This window comes from Setaria italica, chromosome II (assembly GCF_000263155.2).
Source record: "Setaria italica strain Yugu1 chromosome II, Setaria_italica_v2.0, whole genome shotgun sequence".
In the NCBI taxonomy this organism is placed as follows: Eukaryota; Viridiplantae; Streptophyta; class Magnoliopsida; order Poales; family Poaceae; genus Setaria; species Setaria italica.
The window spans coordinates 8,747,058-8,764,772 of NC_028451.1; the positions used below are offsets into that span (position 1 = coordinate 8,747,058).

The window sequence follows — 17,715 nt, forward strand, 5'->3', positions numbered from 1 at the left end:
ATTAAACTCAAGTGGCCGTTGCAATTTTATTGTTTCAGGATGAATCTGTATCCCAGTCTTACACCCAAGTTATTAACCGGTCGTTGATTAAGGCTTGCAAGTTGCAGCAAGTTGCTAGTGTGCATAATGAATCATTACTTACAGGTGTTTCTGAGTGCACCCTCACCAGGTAACACAGATTCAAGCAGAACTAATCATCTGCCCTCTTGGCTCTTGACCTCTTTCGGCCGGGTGTGTGATCTGAGGAACTGGATGGTAGCGGAATTAAGTTGATGTAGGCTGCATCCATATTGTCATGAGCTCAGTAGCTTGTTTGACGCAAGTTAGGGACGACGCATGCGTTCACATACATTTTCAGCTCAAGCCACAATTTCTTTTTGTTGACACAGCAATTTCATTGGGTAACGAAGCTATGAGCATAGTTCCCATATCATGTCAGACTGGGTGAGTTCAACTTGCTCGTGTTATGCTCTTCGCCAGAAGAACTGGGAAAGTAACATTTTGTTACCAACGGAGATATTTTATTCTTCCACCACGAGGAGTGAACGATGTGAAACCATGTGCGATGACTTGGATAGGACCATTTGACATTTAAACCTATTTTTTCCGGCTATTAGTTTGCGAGCATCCTCCGCGCCAGCGTGTAAGACAGCCTAGAGAGCGAGGAAGAGTAATGGCTTCTATATCCCTTTGCAATTTGATCATTCTTCTTCCCATGTGCTAGCTAGAGCTTCGATTCATTTGAGGATATAATGATATATAATTCTTGATTTATGGGATTTTTTTTTTGCTGAACCCATATATATGCTATTGCATCAGGACACAATAGACACTGTTCAACTCTAACATCAGAGACTGACTATGGATGAATCTAAACATTCTTATATATGTTGCCGAGATGTAGCAATATGCCAGTAGCATGAAAACATCTCAACACAATGAAAACAGAGCAAAGAATCCAAAAGTAAGTTTTATAAGAGATGTAACTCGAATCCTTCGGGTCAGAAAATTGGATGAATTAATTCGGGGTATATATACACACACCCAGTTTTATGTTAATGAAGATCCATCGGTTGTGTTGAAAGGTATTTGCTGTAAGATGACCCGCCCCCGTCCCCGCCCCCCGCTGCCCCGCCACCCCTCGCCGGCGTCGCCAGCCCTGACGGCGCTGCCCAAGCTCCTCTGCCGCCAGCCAGCTTGCGTCCTCGGACAGACCCCACGCGCCACTCCACCCCCGCTGCCCCTCGCATCCAGCCCCCCCCTCTCCCAATCGCGCTCTCCCGATCCAGATCTGGATCTATCCCCTGCTGTTCCTGATGCCCGATCCCCTTCGTCCCTACCTCGCTCGCCGCTCTACTGGAGGGAAACCCCTCCCCCCACCGCCGCGCACCTGCCGGGCCGGATCTTGGGAGGATCTCGTCGTCCCTCCCACGCCAGATCCGGCCCCGACCTACGCGGAGGTGGTACGGCGGGGGGCGACCGCCTTCACTTCGCCGCCTGTCCTTCAACCATCAGCGCCGCGACAGCTCATATCCACCATCACCATCCCGCCTAGGAGCAGTTACTACCCTCGCCAACCCCGTCATCCTCCGGGGGTCAACGAGCGCAGTTATGGCTGCCTGCGTCACCATGCCGCTTCACGGCCCGTGCTGCGGATGACCTCCCATAGGATCCGCCAGAGATCTCCTTCTGGCGTCACACATCGGGGCTCGCCAACCAGTGGAGTAATGCCCTCCCCCCCCCCGCCGGCCTCCGTCCTCGAGCCCCGAGCATCAGCACCTCCGACGCGACATCCACTCTGGCCCTGAGTCTGGATGGACCCGCGTCAGCCGGCGCAAGCGGCGGAAGCGCGAACAGCAATTCCTCCCTGTGCCCCCCAGCCGCGGCCGTGCTGCTAGACATTCAAAGCTTTCCTCCCCCATTGCCAACCACCAACCCCCCACTGCTGCGAACTCTGCCTTCCTTCAGAAGACAAAAGGGCGCTGCTTCAGGTGTCTGGGCCATGACCACAAGGCTTCCGTGTGCAGAGACCCCATCCGGTGTCTGCGCTGCTTCCGCTCGGGACACAAGCAACGCTCCTGCCGACCGCGCCCACAGGCTGCTTCCCCGTCGCGACGCCACCCACGCCGACCGGAGCCGCGTCCACAATCGACCTCCCTCAAGATGGCGGCTGCACGGGTTGGTGACCCGGCCCTGAGGCCGAGTGACGACACGCTGCACATCCCCACCTCCTTCGAGATCGACCACGAGCTGCGGGACTGGGAGGGGAACGCGCTGGTCACCTGGGCCATGCATGTTCCACCAAGCACCACCGCAAGAAACATTGAAGACGCCATCCTGGAGGAGTTCCGGCTGCGTCCTGGCGAGGTCTCGGTCACCAGGCATCGCCCGGAGGCGTTCCTACTGCGCTTCCAGCACCGCCAGCACTGCGAGGAAGTCAATGCCAAAGGTAACATCAACTTCCGTGGCAATGAAGTTTGTGTCAGGCCATGGCGGAGCCTCACTGGTGCTCTTGGCGCGGCGCTTTTCTACCGCGTCCGCATCTGCCTCGACGGGGTACCAAGGCACGCCTGGCTGCCGGACATCGTCGAGCGTCTCGTCAGTCGGCACTGCACGCTTCAATGCATCGACACCAACCTACTCCATCCGTCAGACACGCGCGGCATCGAGCTGTGGGCATGGACGTCTGACCCGAGCAGGATTGCAAAGGTAATGTGGCTTGTCTTCACCACACGTTCTATGGACGGCTCGTCCTCATCTGTGCAGATCAATGAGGTTCCTCCCGAACGCTGGCAACGTGGGATCAAGCATCGGGTCCTGGTGCATCTGTGGGAAATCCACGACTACTCCGCCGTCACCACCGACCCGCACGATCCCGACGTGGCGGTAGGAGAGCCGGAGAAGAGGCGCCTCCCATGGTACTGGGGGGTCCGCGACGGTGACCAGGAACCGACGCCGGCATTCCCCCCATTCCAGCACCCCCCTCCTCCACGACGCGACGAGCGCAGGGGCCATGACCGCCGGGGCGGTGGCCGGCGGGAGCGGCCGGATGACCACCCCGACTTCCACGACTGGCACGGTCGACGAGACGACGACGATGACGACTACGACGACTGGCACGGCGCAAGGCGTGGACACGCCGACCCCAGGCCTCCCAGGGGGGCGGCGCATGGCGAGCAACGCCAAGAGCGCTCCCGTTCGCCGCGATGTCGACACGCCGGCCGCGGCAACCAAGGTGGCAGGCGGAGGCATCTGGACGGCGAAGCACCACTGGCCGACGCCACCCGCAAGGCGACAGACTTCAAGCTGCTGTACGACCTGCAAGTTGGGTCCATGGCGGAGGCGGCACAGAAGATCTTCAACCTCCAGCGTCGCCACCCTTCGACAGCGATGCCACGGCCGCTCATGGACACCTTCCGCAAGATGTCAAGCATCGTCGGCGCCACTGGGGAAGAAGCCTGGTTCGACTACAGCGACAACACTAACAACCATGCCAAGGTACCAGTGCATAACAACGTCCAGTCTGTCGTGCCTCTCCAGAATGTCTTCCACAGAATCACTTCTGCACTGCCTCCCCCCTATAATCCAACCATCCAGGAGGTAGATGAAGAACTCCGCAGGATGTCCGCGCGGTTGGAGGTGGCCAGCCAAGGCACTCCTGGACAGGCAATCAGCGCCTTGTCTGGGGGGGGAACCTGGCCGTGATGCTAAGGCACCGGCGGTGGGAGGTCAAGACGCTCGGCGGTCACTAGAGACTCAAGACAACGACCAATTCATCGACGTGGAACCTGCCCCCCCTGTATCAGAACAGCAACTTGCATCCTCTCTCGGGGCTTTCTTCACCAGGCCGGAATCGCCCCTCCACAGCGCGCCGACGCCGCGGCAAGAACCAGCCCCGCAAGCACATCCAGAGTCAACAAAGCGCCGTCGTCCTCGCCGCGTCTTCGATATGACATTGGTACGTCGCAGCGCACGCCTCTCTACTAGACGTCCGATGCCAGCTATGCAACGTGCACAGCGCAACTTATGCCACAAGCTTGGCCTTCTGAACGACGATCTGCAGCCTGTGGAGGCCGCGCTACAGGAGTACCTCGCCATGTTCCAGGGCCCCCTTCCACCAGAAGTTATTGCGGCGCTCACGGCGGCGTTCAATCTGGAAGATGAACAGGCTGAAGAGCTTGATGCAGCCATGGCAATGGTGGCCGGAGACGCAATACAGGATATCCAAGAAGCTGTCGAGGCTCTGCAAGTCGAAGGTCCTCAGGTGGCTGCTTAACAGCACCGCCTTGTATCAATTAGTGCCGTCTATCTTCTTATGTCAGTTGCAAGTGTAATTCGTATGGGCAGAGTGTGTTGCTGCTGCACTTCCTTTGCTCCCTTCACAGACTATGTCTCCGCTCGGTTTGTAACCTTAAGGCCACAGTTGCGCCATGGTTGGGCTTCATCGCCTGAACTGTCGTTCATTCAATTAGCTTCTATGTTATTTCTCTTGCGTGAGAGTTTGCCACTTCAGTCAAGTGCAGCACCCTACTCCCGAGCGGCTGCGACGATACAAGGGCTCTTTCCGACCCTGTTGTGCGTAATCATGGGGACGAGGCAACGCTCACCCCTTAAGTTGATCGGCCAGCGCTCACCACGGAGCCAACGCACGTACGCCTTAGCCTTAACAGATGGCGATCTTGGCGGTCCTACGTATGTTCCAATATGGTGCAAATGAATATTGACATTCTATGCTGGAATGTGAGGGGACTGAACACTAGAGCACGAAGAGACATAGTCCGAGAAACAATTACGGGTACCTCATGTCATATTGCATGTCTTCAAGAAACCAAGCTTGCGGACATCGATCAATTCACAGCGGCTTTCTTGGGAGGCCACAGACTCGACAACTACTGTTACAAGCCGGCGGGGGGTATTTCAGGCACGCGAGGCGGCCTTCTCCTTTTATGGAATGCTAATTTCGTCAATCTTTCAAACGTGCTCATAGGGCAACACCACATCACGGCGACGGTCACCATGCTAGAATCTCTAAACACCTTCGTCTTGACGACAGTGTATGGTCCGACCAGCGCTAACAGGAAAGCCGAATTTCTCGCTGAGTTACAATCTACAAAACCGCAAGATAACTCCCAATGGCTTGTCCTTGGTGATTTTAACCTCATTTACAAAGCGAGTGATAAAAACAACAATAGAATAAATCGGCGGCATATGAACATGTTTAGAGAAGCTTTGGATACATGCGACCTCCGTGAGATCCGTCTTAATAACAGAAAATTTACATGGAGTAACGAGAGGAGAAATCCCACTCTGGTTCGGCTTGACAGAGTATTCGCAAACGTACAATGGGAAGAGGCTTTCAGTAGCCATGCACTTCAAGCGCTGTCAACGTCTCTCTCTGACCATTGCCCGCTACTACTTTCCAACACGGTGGCCCTAGACGACCAAAATCGTTCAGATTCGAGAATTACTGGCCGAAGCTACCAGGCTTTACGGACACGGTCAAACGAGCATGGACTGCTCCGACAGCACACGTTGAGCCTTTTCACCGCCTATATTACAAGCTTCACCACACGGCTGTCGCTTTACGGGAATGGTCTAACCGTCTGATACCCGATGTGCAAATGCAGTTGTACATGGCCCTTGAGGTCATACTGAGATTGGATATAGCTCAGGAACATCGCACCCTATCCGACGGAGAACGTCTGCTGCGCAGCCGACTAAAATCTCGAGCCATGGGGCTAGCGGTCATTGAACGAGCACGTAGAAATCAAGCCAGTAGAACAAAAAATATGAAGCTGGGCGACGCAAACACGCGTTTTTTCCATCGACGGGTAAATGCTAGGCGTCGCAGGAACTTCATCCACAAGTTAAAGAAGGACATCGGCTGGGCATGTACCCATGCAGAAAAAGCAGTAGAGATACAAAACTTCTTTACACGGACCATGCAACAGCCACAGCCACGAAGGGCAGACTTCAATTGGGACATCCTAGGGATCAACAATCACGACCTCTCCTCACTTGATGCACAATTCTCTGAGGATGAAATTAAGAGGGCTATTGACAATTTACCGGCAGACAAAGCTCCTGGACCGGATGGATTCACGGGACTCTTCCTCAAATCATGCTGGGATATTATCAAGCAGGATGTAATGGCGGCGGTCAACGCCTTTTACTCCCTTCGATGTAACAACCTTGGCCTCATTAACTCGGCAAATATCATACTACTACCAAAAAGAGAGGAGGCTGACTCCATCCAGGACTTCAGACCAATTAGTTTGATACACTCCTTCATTAAAATAATCACCAAAACGCTGGCGTTACGGCTTCAACCACACATGAACGCTATTGTTTCTACATGTCAGAGTGCTTTTATCAAGAAGAGGAGTATACATGACAACTTCATGTCGGTACGTAATACAGTGAGACGCCTCCACCGCAATGGTGTGCAGGCCATCTTCCTCAAACTGGACATTGCAAAGGCTTTTGACTCCGTTCGATGGGACTTTCTGCTCACACTAATGCAACGTCTTGGTTTCCCGACACGTTGGAGGGATTGGATAGCGGCGATTTTGTCCACATCTTCTTCTAGGGTCCTACTGAATGGGATCCCAAATCCACCTCTAAAACACAGGAGAGGGTTACGTCAAGGGGATCCCCTCTCACCGCTCCTCTTCGTCATCGCAATTGACCCGCTACAAAGGCTACTACACATAGCAACGGAAATGGGTATATTTTCTAAGATACGAGGCCGCGGGCCTTCATGTCGGATATCTATGTATGCGGATGATGCGGCACTATTCATTACGCCAAGAAAAGAGGAGATAGATGCGCTAGTAAACATACTGAATATGTTCGGAGAGGTGACTGGGCTCAAAGCAAATTTCCAAAAATCAACTGCTCTACCCATCCGTTGTCAAGGGATAGCGTTAACAGATATACTACAGAACATGCCAGCCAGGATAGGAACCTTCCCAACCAAATACCTTGGCCTTCCGCTATCTACATCACGACTTAAAACGGTAGACTTCCAGCCTCTGGTTGACAAGGCAATAGGGAAACTTAACAGCTGGAATGCACGAAACATGACTGCAGCAGGGCGTTTGACACTTGTCAAATCGGTGCTGACAGCCCAACCAATATATTTACTCACAGCTTTACAGGCACCAAAGCAAATCATGAAGACCATAGATGCCAAAAGAAAGCAGTTTATTTGGGCCGGAAATGAGAATGTCACTGGCGGGAAATGTAAGGTGAATTGGACGCGAGCTGCCAGATACAAGAAAGGTGGTGGTCTTGGGATTCTACACCTGGGAAAATTCTCCAGAGCGTTACGACTGCGTTGGCTGTGGCAACAATGGACGAATGCAAACGCCTTATGGGATGATTGTGATATCCCCTGCACACAGGTTGATCATAAATTATTCGCGGCAGCCACCACTATATCAAATGGTGATGGTAACAGAATTTCATTTTGGGACAGTGGCTGGATCGACGGCCAAAGGCCCAGAGATATGGCGCCCAACCTCCACAGCATTTCAAAACGGAAAAACAGATCGCTACGTGAAGCCATCACAAACAATGCGTGGGTCACAGATATTGACCTCCAACACCAGAGCTTTTCGGTCACTCACTTCATTGAGCTGCAGAGAATCTGGAACGCGGCGAGCGGACTGCAACTTCGACCAGGGGTTCCGGACACCATTCGATGGAAATTGACGGCCGATGGTCACTATAGTACGAGCTCAGCATACCGGGCACAGTTTTTCGGGTCCACAAACACCAACTTTGAAGTCATCATCTGGAAACCGTGGGCGCCCCCAAAGTGTAAGTTTTTCAGCTGGCTGGCGATTCAGGACAGAATCTGGACAGCGGACCGACTGCAACGATGGGGCTGGCCGTGCAACCCAAATTGTGCTCTCTGCGAAGCAGCGCAAGAGACGGGGCTCCACATGTTCACCGCATGCAATTACACAAAAAATATCTGGTCTCAACTAAGCGTGTGGACGAGGTGCCCGGCCATTAACCCAGATTGTTGGGCTTCATATGACACTCTGCATGACTGGTGGACGGCTTTAGCAGGCGCGCAGGTCGCTGACAAAAGAGGCTTCCGATCTCTCATCCTCTTAGTTCTGTGGGAAGTTTGGAAAGAGCGTAACGCGCGAGTTTTCCATCGACAGGAACAATCCATCCCCCGTTTAGTGACTCGCATAAGGGACGAGGCAGCCACGTGGGTGTCGGCAGGTGCTCTGCACCTGGAGCGGTTTTTAGACGCCGCAAGGCGTAGTTGAGTGTATATAAGGGCGTTTTTTCAGCTTATTTTTGCCAGTGAGCTAAGTTCGCATTGCGCGGCATGTAATTTTTTCTAATCTGTTCAGCCTTCGGGCTTTCCTCTTTATTAATATAGCGGCAGCTCTCCTGCCAGCTCGTTTCAAAAAAAAAAAAAAGATCCATCGGTTGAAGTATATACAGGTCAAATGTTCATCTTTCCTTATCGTTTAAACTTTTCTGTAAGTGCATAGAAACTCAATATGGTGTCTATAATCCAAAGAAAAACTCAATATGGCGTCGGAGATAAGGTCCTAAGTTTGGGTCCAATGATTAATTGAAAATGGGTTTGTTTTTTTCGATGAAATGCTCCTGGTGGTGAAGTCTGTACTGTACACGCTCATAGAGGTGGAGTGAAGTAGTAGTATGCAATCCTCCAAATGTCTCATACTTACGTTGAGCTGTGTCTCTTTGTCTGATGTTCCAATCCAAGTCAACGTGTAAGGGGCCATTATAAATAGACCCCAAGAAGAGGCAACCTTGCTACAACCCCACCCCTTTTGACATTATTGAGCAGCACTACACGTACGGGTTATCTGAGGACCATGGCCGGAGGAGGAGGAGCGGCAGAAGCCGGCGTCGCGGCGGGGATAACGCTGGAGTACACGCCCACATGGATCGTGGCCTCCGTTTGCTCCGTCATCGTCGTCATTTCCCTGCTCTTCGAGCGCATGCTCCATCGCCTAGGCAACAAGGTGCGTCCAGTGATCTCATGCGCCATCTTTTACATATCGTTCACAAGCTTGTATACCAACACGCAAACCACGTTTCGTCAACAGAGGCTACTGAAGAGCAGCAAGGAGACCCAGTACGAGGCCCTCCTCAAGATCCAGAAAGGTTTGACTACACCATGTCTGTGCGTGCCTGCAATAATCCATAATCGTTTGCGATTGCGATGTATTGACACTCCTCCGGTAATGAGCTAATAATGGATGCAGAGCTGATGCTACTACTGGGTTTCATATCGTTGATGCTTGGCGTGTTCCAGGGCGTCACGCAGAAGATATGCGTCAAGGAGAGCGTCATGCACCACCTGCTCCCCTGCCCGCTGCCGTCAGGGCATGCCGGCGCCAAGCACGGCGCCGCCGTGTTCACCGGCGGCGTGCTAGGCGGCGCGAGGAGGCTCCTCTCTGGAGGAGGCGCCGTCGATGACTACTGCCTGAGAAAGGTATTTGCTCTGGTTTGCTAACCGGCGCTTGCTGGAACATACCCTGGGGTCCTGGACTTGCATGGTTCCAGCAGTTCTGAACCTTGGATGGCCATGCTACTCGCTAGAAGATGTTCGTGTTCCAATTCTTTGAAACCACTTAAATATGCTCATTTTAAACAGGGCAAAGTTCCAATCCTTTCGCTCGAAGCATTGCGTCAACTGGACATATTTATCTTCAACTTAGCAGTCGCACATGTTGAATTGGCTGGATGGCATCTATTTTAGCACAATTGTTTTATTAATTTGTTGTTAACAACAATGAAAGTCAAACCAGTTTATCTTTCATTTCTGCGGTCTTTCTTCAAACAATTCTATGGGTCAGTCACTGAGGAGGACTACACGGCCATGCGACTTGGCTTCATTGCGGTACATACACACGTACACTTTCATCTGTCAAAAACCTAACACCCATTCCCTAGCATGTCATGTCATATTATGGAAAATATGCACACATTTAATGACCCTTTTTGGTAGAAACACTGCAGGGGAAACCCAAAATTCAACTTTTACAACTACATGATTAGAGCATTTGAGGCTGATTACAAGAAAGTTGTTGGTATAAGGTAAATATCTGAAGTATTGTTGTCAAGACATGCAAAATGTTCCTATGGTCTTGGTATTTGCAATGTTTCCATTGATCAATTAATGACAAAGTTTTATTCTTATGCAGTTGGTACCTTTGGGCTTTGCTAATGATATTCTTATTACTGAATGTTCATGGTATATTTCTAACCGAATAACTAATATTGTTTCAATTTTTATTAGCGTTGCATCACCGTAAGTTCAATACTAGTGGGGTGTCTCAATTGTTTACGATGTCTCCTATATATTTTATAATCAGTGTAGACCAATAATATTTATTTAGGACAATTCTATTTATGCTTGATGCAAACACTGATGCTACTCTTGTGTTGAACAGGGAGGTATGTCTACACATGGTTATCATTGGCACCTTCCGTTGTAAGTTTACCCATTGGCAAGATAAAGATTTAAACGTATCAACATCTACAAATTCTAACTAAACAAAAAATTAGTGATCTTAACGAAAAAGAGAAGAGAGACCCCGCGTCGCTCCCGCAAGGTGACCGGGGGCTCTCTCGCGCCGCTGCCTCCAGGCCCCGCCCCCGTCCTCCTCTTCTCACCATCGCCCAAGCAGGCCACCGGAAGCCCGGCGGCCGGCGAGGAAGGCGACGGCGGGGCATCTTCGACAAGTCAATGTCTTGACATCTTTTAACCAATAAACTAGTATGGGTCAAACAGACAAATACCCTCCGTTACCCTACGGGCCGTACCCGCAAATGAACCGATAATCCATACCCTCCCCAAATAGTGCAGGTATGGGTACTGGGTACCCAATGGCATCATTAATATCCAGCAAAACAAACCATGTCATCATACAAATTTTGTCATGCGCTTGCCTTGACTATGATGAGAACCTAGCATCATGCACTTGGCACTAGAACTCCCCAAACCTATATATCAAAGCTACACATAGGAATGAGTTCATGATGACCACAAGTTTGTATGGTTACTTGAACTAATCCACTCGATCAAATCATACTTGCTCACTTCACACATTATCCTGGAATTCAACTAACTTCCTGACTTGTTCAATGTTTGACCATAATTATTCATTCCACTTAACTAATTGCATCTAATAAACACGTTGGGCCGCTTCCTAGGGGCTAAAGGCATGCGCTTTGTGCACTGGGCGCGTCTGCAATTAGCGTTGGGGAGGATTCAATGAAGACAATCTTGATTTTCAAACTTGCACACCACAAACAACAACAAAAATTTTGAAATCCTCATTTTTGAAACACAACATCTCGTAAAAATACGGGATGTTACAACCATGAAGACATATTCTATTCCAAAGAATTGCTTCTACTTCTAGAAATAATTGTATTATGACGTAAGCTGTTACAAACAATAAAAATCTTTACTCTAACTCATTGAGCCAAATGTTTTGCCAAATAGCATTCTTACTAAGCCAAAAAAAAACTTGCACCAAGGTAACGAAGGATACCCAATTGCTCGTGATGGGAAGGGACATTTTATCTGATAGATCGGTGTGTGGGCTAGCTTGCCTTGTGATCTTACACATGGTCTCAGATGTCTGTGCATGCAAAACATCTCCCTCTTTTCAGTCAGAGCAACTTTCATGTATTCGTCTCTGGACACTCAATGTGTCATGAACATTTCTTCTGTACCACATGTCCAGATAAAATGAGGATAGGCGCGTAACCAGTTGTATTCCAGCCGGGGAAAAAGCTTTTTTGATTTGCGTAGTCACGTTCCTGTCATCTGATATCTCAGCCATTGCTCCTTTATTTCCAAGTTTTCAGCCTAGCTCCATTCCATTTTCGTTAGCCAGACGGGCTACAAAAGGAGCCCCTCTCCATCATCATCCTCACACCAACCAAGAGCAAAAAACACTTTCTTTCTCCTGAGGTTAGGGTTTATCTTTGTGTCATGGCTCACCGGAATGTCAAGATCCAGACATACGAGGACTTCCTGCGCCAGTGCATCGAGAGGCTTAGGGTGGGTAGAGATGAAAAATGATAGGATAGCCAACCACGAGATCGACATCACAACATCATCCTCCACGACCTCATGGTGTTAGATTAAATGGGCTGGTGGCCTATTAATTCAATTAAATCCCAAGGCCCATTCACATGGTGGTAGTTACATTTGGAATAATATCACGTTGGAAGTTGAGAGGGTCCTAACCAACTTATAAGGTGGAGCCTTGCTGCACCTGTTGAGAAGTTAAGAAAGGGATAGTAGGATGCCACACGCGTGTGCGCTTGCTCGCCTCGCCGCGCCACGCCGCAAGCCTAATCACGAGTTGATGACTAGTAACTGAAGTTGTGTTTAGTGACTAGTAACTGACCATTTGATGGTAGCCGAATAATGGCAATGAACCTGGATAGCCAAAGATTTCTGACGCCTATAAGAGTGGTGCTCCTTCTCTGTCTTCCGCGTGCTACACAAACCACTAGAGCTCCTCCACTACTGTGATGCATTTTTGCTATCCTCGTTTCGGCAATCTGTGTGCACGAACTTTGCCAAAAGAAAAGAGCAGGCCTTCGAAGCTGCGCCCTTGCCAGAGACTCTGCACCCGAGGAGTAGAAGGGCGATCAAGTTTTTGATGGCAGCCAAATAATGGCAATGAACCTAGATAGCCAAAGGTTTCTGGTGCCTATAAGAGCGGCGCTCCTTCTCTGTCTTCCGTGCGCTACACAAACCACCAAAGCTCCTCCACTACCGTGATGCATTTTTGCTATCCTCGTTTCGGCAATCTGTGTGCACGGACTTCACCAAAAGAGCAGGCCTCCGAAGCTGCGCCCTTGCCAGAGACTCTGCACTTGAGGATTAGAAGAGCGATCAAGTTTTTGGGGAGCGTGTTTGCGCGACTGCTCGCTACACACATCTACTTCCTGGAGGCGCAACTGCACTACGATTACCTGCACAACATCGACCTTTGATCGACTACATCGAACAGGCTCGACTAACAATGTCGGGTAACGACGCATTCGGTTCCTCCGGAATTGGCCCCGCCTCAGGGTACTTCCTTGTGAACTTTCTGGTTCAGTTCTTGTATTTCATAGTATCCATTGCATGCTTTATGTTCACTGCAAATACAATGGATCATGCTCCTGTTTATGCTATCTTTTATGTCATGACTTATGTTTTATTTTGAATTAAAATAAACCGTAAAATGTCTCTAATTCCAACACATGGAAAGCCGCCGTAGCGTCGAGGATCTACCCCTTGAAGTCCTCACTAACGTCTCAGAAAGTTGTTGGACAAGTGCATGAAGCGAGCTACCGGCTGCCTCAACAAGCTGGAAGTGGCGCAAGAGCCACCAGTGGTGCCACAAATTGTGGTGCCATCACTTGGGTTGCTGCCAGCAGTGGCACCTCATGTTTCTCCTGCTTCTGGCATGCGTAAGGATGTGCCCATGGATCTGAGCGGCAAGCCCCATCATTGAAGTGGCGGCGGCTGCTTCTAGGATATGGCTCACGATGTGGACATATATTAAGGAAGCTTCAAAGCCCTTGTGTAGCCCTTGTGTAAGGGCTCCTATCTTAGCATGCAGCCACAAATAAGGCTTCTATCTTATCCAGCCAGAAATAAGGCTTCCGAGTCGTGTTTTTTGTTCGTTTGCTTTCAGAATCATGTAGTGGAGTTTGTTTCGATCGTGTAGAGTCCTTAGAACATGGCTCTGTGTATTCTATGTTTGATCAATTAATTTTATGAAAGTAATACTTTATGCATTCTTCTCTATAGTAGATTGAGGATTTAAGGTGTTCTCTTTTCACATATGAGTATTCATGAGTACCACAACAATATGGGAACCTATTAATGATTGAAAAGTAAATAACAAAAAATTGTTTAGACACCTTATCTTTTCTGCCCTCTTACTCACATTACTTTACTTCAAGCCTCCAGCCTTTATCCTCTAGAAACTCCCATGGAAGTGCAAGCTTAAAAAGCTGCAGCAAGAAAAATATTTGCTATGTATAAGCTGCATGCCTGCATCCTACATTACTAGGAGCAAATGATATGACATACATGACAACAAAACATCCATGGATGATCATAAATTGAAAACCAATATTGTGCATCTGAAGTTCCATGGAAAAATCAAATAAAACACAAGTTATGATAAGTTCAGTACTGAATGTCTTATAGCTTGAAATTGATAACACACATCATAGCGATAACATAATAATTACAAGTCTTAGAGTTTTAAATGGTTAGCAAATTCAGAAGTTCATATGAACATCTAGGCCTGAGGGCAGCAGCATAGAGGAGGGATACATGAAGGAGGTTTAGGCTAGTGGTGGAGCTTCACCGTACCGTACCATAAATCAAGGGTATCGGCTTGTGTGCGCGCGCGCATGTGCGTGCGTGCGTGTGTAATAAGTTCCCAAGGAGTTTGCAAATCTGGGCAATGTCTGGAGAAGAGTGAACAGGGTTTTGAGGTTAGAGAAATTAATTTTTGGTGCTTGACTGTAGGGTGTGTAATACAATTCAGGTTAGTACTTATATGTAAATGTATTTTGACATGCTGTAGATGGAAAGAATTAACATGCAAGTGAAAGTGTTAGCATTTAAGACTTGTCCAAATTAAAGTTGTTTGAATTGCAAGGACAAGTGAATTGAAGGATAGATGTTCTTCGGTGGAATGAAGATGGTGTACATCAGTACATGTGGGTGCTATTCTAAGGCAGATATGATGTTGGTCATTGACATAGTCACAAGGTCGTGATGCATTTAGAGAGCCAAGGTGACGCGCCCTGCCTGACTCCTCCAAAGACAACGACACAATGTTGTGTGAGGACTTCCTGCGCCAGCACATCCAGACAATGATGATGCAGGTAGACAACATCAAGATTGCCACTCACCACGGTGAGATTAAGCAACCTCATTGTTGGAATGTGATTACGGCCTTTGGTAGTATGCTCATGGAATGTGTCAAATACACAAAAATACATATGATTTCAGTTTGGTCTGTGTTTGTAACACTAGGAGTATTTGAGGGGTCCTTAGCACTTTAATTCTATAACCGTCAGGTTTAAAATAGATGACCCACATCAAATCTATCTCCCTCGTTTCCTTCTCATCCCTATCCGCTCTTGACTCACAGGTGGGAGGACAGCCACACACAAGTGCGACCTCACCCATCATCCTGCTCGGCTCTGATGCCTCCACCATAGTAACCCCATCCTACACTGATCTCTTTCGGTGTTGCTCCTCCTCTGTCATTTTCTTCAATTCCGCCTCTGATAGTGCCCACAACCACTGTTGATGCTAACTCATCGGACTCTGATGCCCCCGCCTTGCCACCCACCGGGGGTCTCTAGCTCCGATGGGGCCCTTATTGCCTCTGCTACCATGTTGTCTCTCCTGCCTCCAGCGCGAATCAACAAGCCATCCAGGTACTCCCTATAGAACCACATGCCACCGGTAAACCCTAACCTAAAAGCTCATCAAAGAAATCTCCATTGCCGGATGAGGAGAAATAGAACACTTGGCTTTCATTGATTTGTAAGAAGTTGAGTGTGAGAACACTTTTTTATAAAGGAGTGGGAGAGCACTTGAGTGTGATTTAGCATTTCCCTTTCAGTTCTCCGAGGAAATGTGCAGTAGTTGGATCGGCTTTAAGGGGGACTCCTATCTGGCTTTCGCGAGCCAGATAGGTAACCTGAGTGACCTTATATATTTGACTAAAAGCAGCGATTGCTTGACCCTCTTCACCGCATTGGTGGCCTGTTCCAGGTGTCCCTCCCCCTTCTGCAGCTCAGCGGCAGTCTCTTCAAGCTCCATGTTAGTCTTTGCGCATTCTTCCTTCCACATCCTTGCATTGTTTTCAGCTTTCAAATTCCTATTACGATTACTCAATTGTAGCTCCAACATCACTGCATCATTTCTGGCTTTCTTTCTCATACTCATTAGCTCATTGGTGGTCTCCCAAAAGTATCACTTCACCTTGTGCAACTCAAAGATTGTTTCATTGAGCTCCTTCTTCTCAATTCCACATTCTTCTTCCCACATCCTTGCTTCCTCTTTAGCTTTTTCCTTCCTCTTCATCAACTTCACCAGAATGAATACCTTAGTCCTAGCTTCCCATTGAGGATCAACCAACTTAAACGTCGCGCATTTCTCCCCTTCATCTTGCAAACACCGATTACGTTCATACAATGAACTCGCCATTTACAACACTAACATCAAAAGTACAAGCAAGATTTATTAGAATTGAAACAAGTTATCGTTTACCTCACAGTAGCATGCATACCAGCGCCTAGGGTTGTCAAATGTCCAATCATACCTCACATGGAGAGCCATCCCGTGCTCACACTTGTTTTCAGGATCCACAACAACAACATCACAATCAAGTGACGGCGATCTATAGCTATCAGTGACTCCAAGCATCTATGGAAGCTAGTAAAATATAAGAACCTATCAAACTATAAACTAACTGCATCATAAAATTTATTGTAACTTGAAATCAATGTTTTGTTTTGCAGTTCATAAACTATAGGCTATCAACTTCTAACACCAATCGGAAATCACCTAGTATCTTCAACCCAAGTCTCCAAATCAAGAAATCCCCTTCCCTAGGATGATAGGGGAAAGTAGCGGCACAAAATAGGGGACTAACCTGACTGTAGCTCCTCCTCCTCCCTTCGCCGCTAGGATGCGCCATTCCCGCCATGGGCCGTTGCAGATCTGCGCACCGATGCTCTAGTCTTTGCCACAACCAATAGGAGCGTGGTGTCGGTGAGTCTCTTGCAGTAGTATACGTCGTGTCGAGAAATGAGAAATATACCCGATGCTTGGGCCTGCAACTAGCATGTGGACCACACTTATTAGAAGCAAAATATATAAAATGTGTCCTTTCTAAAAAAACATACATAGTTCCATGTCTAGTGGTATTTCTATCTCAGCACTTTCCAGAGGTCACAAGTTCAAGCCATTGCTACGGACACTCTTTCCTTTCTGTTTTTCTTCCTATTTTCATATTAAACTAACATAATTTACCAAAACTTCTGCCACTACCTCACCTGAAACTTACATGTGGGATCCAGTTGCGGTAAAGACTTCCCATTCGATCGATAACAGGTTTGACCCATGGGAGGAGCATGTTTTCCATTTATTTTACCATCCTATTTTTCAGCTTATACTTACATGTGGGATCTTGCTTGGTTTATGACGTTTTAGCGGACCTTATATCATCACAAAACCACCGTGTAACAGCGAGTGATGTTTTCTATTTGGCTTTGGTGCCAACTTTTATAACGTTTCATAACTTCATCAGTAAATTTGCTCGGATGGTAAATTTTATGATGTTTTTGGCCAAAAACATCATAAATTTATGATGATTTAAAATGTGTCAGAAAATTATTGTCATAGATCGGAATATTTCTTGTATCATATATCTTGGACTTCTAAAGAAAATTTTTACAACTTCCCTATTTAATTATAAAACTAGATTAGTTGTTGGATATATTGTCTAAAACCAACCGTATTGGATCTGCTAATGGGCTCGTATGAATTTTGATCCATTAGGGTTTTAGAGTCATAATTAATGGCTCACAAATGTTGAGGACCTATTAGCAATGTCTATATACATAAGAGGATGGGTGGAGGTGGTTCCTGACCTGATCATG

At 48.2% G+C, this 17,715-nt stretch overlaps 1 pseudogene; it reads left to right on the top strand.

Annotated features, from left to right (window-relative positions):
* The first annotated feature begins 8,870 nt into the window (after positions 1-8,870).
* LOC101755630 lies at positions 8,871-10,769 on the top strand (annotated as a pseudogene).
* Positions 10,770-17,715: the final 6,946 nt, after the last annotated feature.